The following is a 3,159-nucleotide window of genomic DNA, read 5'->3' on the forward strand; positions in this document are numbered from 1 at the left end:
TTAAAAAAAGATGTGCTAAGTAGATTAATAAAGCAAAAATATTATGGAAAACAGGATGGAAATTGTGAATGTTCTTACTGTTGTGATTAAAAAGCAAACTTGAAGCAGTAAAGCTTAAGACCATGGGCTCTAGAGCCAGTCCCTCCAGGGGTTCGAATCTTGTCTCACCACTGTCGTGATCTGGACAAATTACTTAACCTGACTTACCTCAGTTTTCTTATCTGTAAAATGGAGATCACCAGTATTGTGATCTTCATTTTACAGATATATACTTTTACACATTATATTTCATAGCAGACTATCATGAAGGTCAGAGTTAACAAGACACTTAGAGAAGTTCCTAGCACACAATAAACACTCAGTGGTACAAGGTGATGATGATCTGGAAGCATCCTTTTCTTAAATGAATAAGTGATGAACTAATCATAATTCTATCTTAGTTACTCCAGCAGATTTCCTTAGAATTTCTAGGAGGCAGTAATGTATTGCCTCATTCACATTACTAGGTATGCAGTAAGAAAACTGCATTCCTTTAAAAAAAAACTTTCTATAGTTCAATTTTTCTTGTGATAATTTTTTATTGTTGGTATTTTTCTATATTTAAAGTAAACCTGGGCTGTCCAGCCAGTACCCAGGCCTTGTTCCTTTGTGTTCAATCAAATCATTATAAGATCTTGGAAAATGTCACCACCTGCAACATTGTCCATTGTGAGAAAACAAGATAAAATTTTTTTGGTTTTGGCATGGGTCATTTATGTATATTGGAAATCATCCTTACGTTTTATTTGTTAAATACTAGGAGACATTAGATCCTAGTCTGCTTCAGAAAGAGGTAACAGAAAAATAATTTTTAATAAAAGTAGAATTTTGGACCGGCCGAGTGGAACGATGGTTAAGAGCTGGCTTGGGATGCCAGAGGGCCCCGGTTCGGATCCCACATATGAGGGCCAGTGACACTGCCCTCTACAGCTAATAGACTGAAGAACAAAAGGACAGCAACTTGTCTGTTCCCCTTCCCCCAATTCCCCAGCACTGTTCCCATCCCCCCAATTCCCCAATGAAAAAATAAAAAATAATAAAAAATAAAAAAAGTAGAATTTTGGTTTGAGGGATCTGTATCTTGAAACATCTAAATTTGGGCATATCAGGGTGAGGACAGAAGGGGAAAAGCAGAGATGGGTGCCACAGACACACCCAGAACTCACTGCAGGTCTCTGGAGAGGGGAGGAACCAGGTTGCAGCATACACACTCTGCAGCCCTGAGGAGCAGAGAGGTAGAAGAAGCATGCCTGCCTGAGTGGTCACTGCATACTGTGGCTGAACCCCATGACTGGGGCAGAGACAGAACGCAGAGGTGCAACAGCAGAAAATAAAGCCATCGAGCCTAGCTGCCTACCCTTACCCTCTCAGAGCCCTAGAATAAGCTGTAGCAGTGAATGTCACAATACAGATCACACTATCTGTTGCTCTGAGAACTGGAGAGGCAGAAGTATTCCTCCCTGAGCAACAGGTGCATGCTAAGGCTAATCCCAATGACAAAGATGGAGATACAGAGGTGTGGCAGCTGAGATCTGGCAGATGCCATTACCGGGAGGAGAACAAAGCCACAAATGCACAAGCCGGCCTCTCCCAGCCCACTGTGCCCCCACTCATCTCAGATGAGCCCAACAGGAGGCACCTAAGACACTTTGGGCAGTGCAGCACTACTGGCAGCATCTGGTTGCAGGGGGCAGCACTGAGATTTCACAGGCTCAAAACCCCATTGTCCATCACATTCTCCCACAGAAGTAGGGCCCTGAGACTGAGGTGATCTGGTCACAGAGAAGATGTCCACTTCCCCAGGGAATACAGGGCATATTCCACTCCCGCACAGAGATCCAAGAAGCCAAAGTAGTGCAAAAGAAAATAAAAATTTGCATTTGGAGAGCCACCTATTGGAAAACAAAAGAAAGACCTCTTCTTATCAACCCACTAAATACAGAACTGCTAAACACTCTTTTAAAGAGCAGATTTCATTCCCATAAATGCCTAGGCAGAAAAATAATCTGTCAAATACTATGAATGACCAAGGTAACAAGGCAGCTCAGAAAAAAAATTTTAAATCTCCAGAAAATAAACTTAAAGACATGGAGATATGTGATTTAAATGACAGAGAATTCAAGATTGAAGTTCAGAAAGAATTCAGTGAGATACAAGAAAACTTAGATAGGCAGTTTAATGAAATCAGAAATAAAATCAACAAACAAAAGTAGTGCTTTACCAAAGAGATTGAAACTTTAGAAAAGAACCAAATAGAAATTCTGGAGCTGAAGAACTCTATAAAAAAAATGAAGAATGAAGTAGCAAGCTTAGGAAATATAGCTGACCAGATGGAGGAAAGAATTAAGGATATCAAAGATAAAAATCTTGAAATGATGCAGATGGAAGAAAAGAGAGAATTGAAAGTAAAATAATTAATTAATTAATTAATTAATTAATTAATTAACTAATTAAAGAACTCTAAGAGAAATATCTGGCTCCATCAGAAAGAGCAATATGAGAATAATGGGCATACCAGAAGAACAGAGGGAGAAAAAAACAGGCTATTCAAACAAATGGTCAATGAGAACTTCCCAAATTTATGGAAAGAGGGGGATTCTCAAATCCAAGAAGCAAACAAAACACCTAATTATCTCAATCCAAAAAAGACCTTCTCCAAGATACATTATATTAAAATTGTCAAAAATTAATGACAACGAAAGAAATCTCAAGGAAGCCAGGGAAAAGAAGATGGTAACCTATAAAGGAAATCCCATTAGACATCATCAGATTTTTCAAAAAAAAAACTCTACAAGCTAGGAAACAGTGGAATCAAGTATTCAAACTATTGAAAAAGAGAAATTACCAGCCAAGAATAATATATCCAGCAAAGTTATCTTCTAGATATGAAGCAGAAATAAAGATTTTTCCAGATGTATAGAAGCTGAGTGAATTTACCACCACAAGACCTGCATTACAGGAAATACTGAAGGGGGTTATTCTATCTGAAAAAAAAAAAAGACAAAAGAATAGGAAACTATGAGTAAAATACAGAGCCAGAAGCAGAAAATTGTAACCCTTATTCAGAATAGAGTATTATGCACTTAAATATAACATAAAGGTTAAAGGTGTTTAAACATT

Source organism: Hipposideros armiger, unplaced genomic scaffold (genome assembly GCF_001890085.2).
Source record: "Hipposideros armiger isolate ML-2016 unplaced genomic scaffold, ASM189008v1 scaffold_277, whole genome shotgun sequence".
Classification (NCBI taxonomy): Eukaryota; Metazoa; Chordata; class Mammalia; order Chiroptera; family Hipposideridae; genus Hipposideros; species Hipposideros armiger.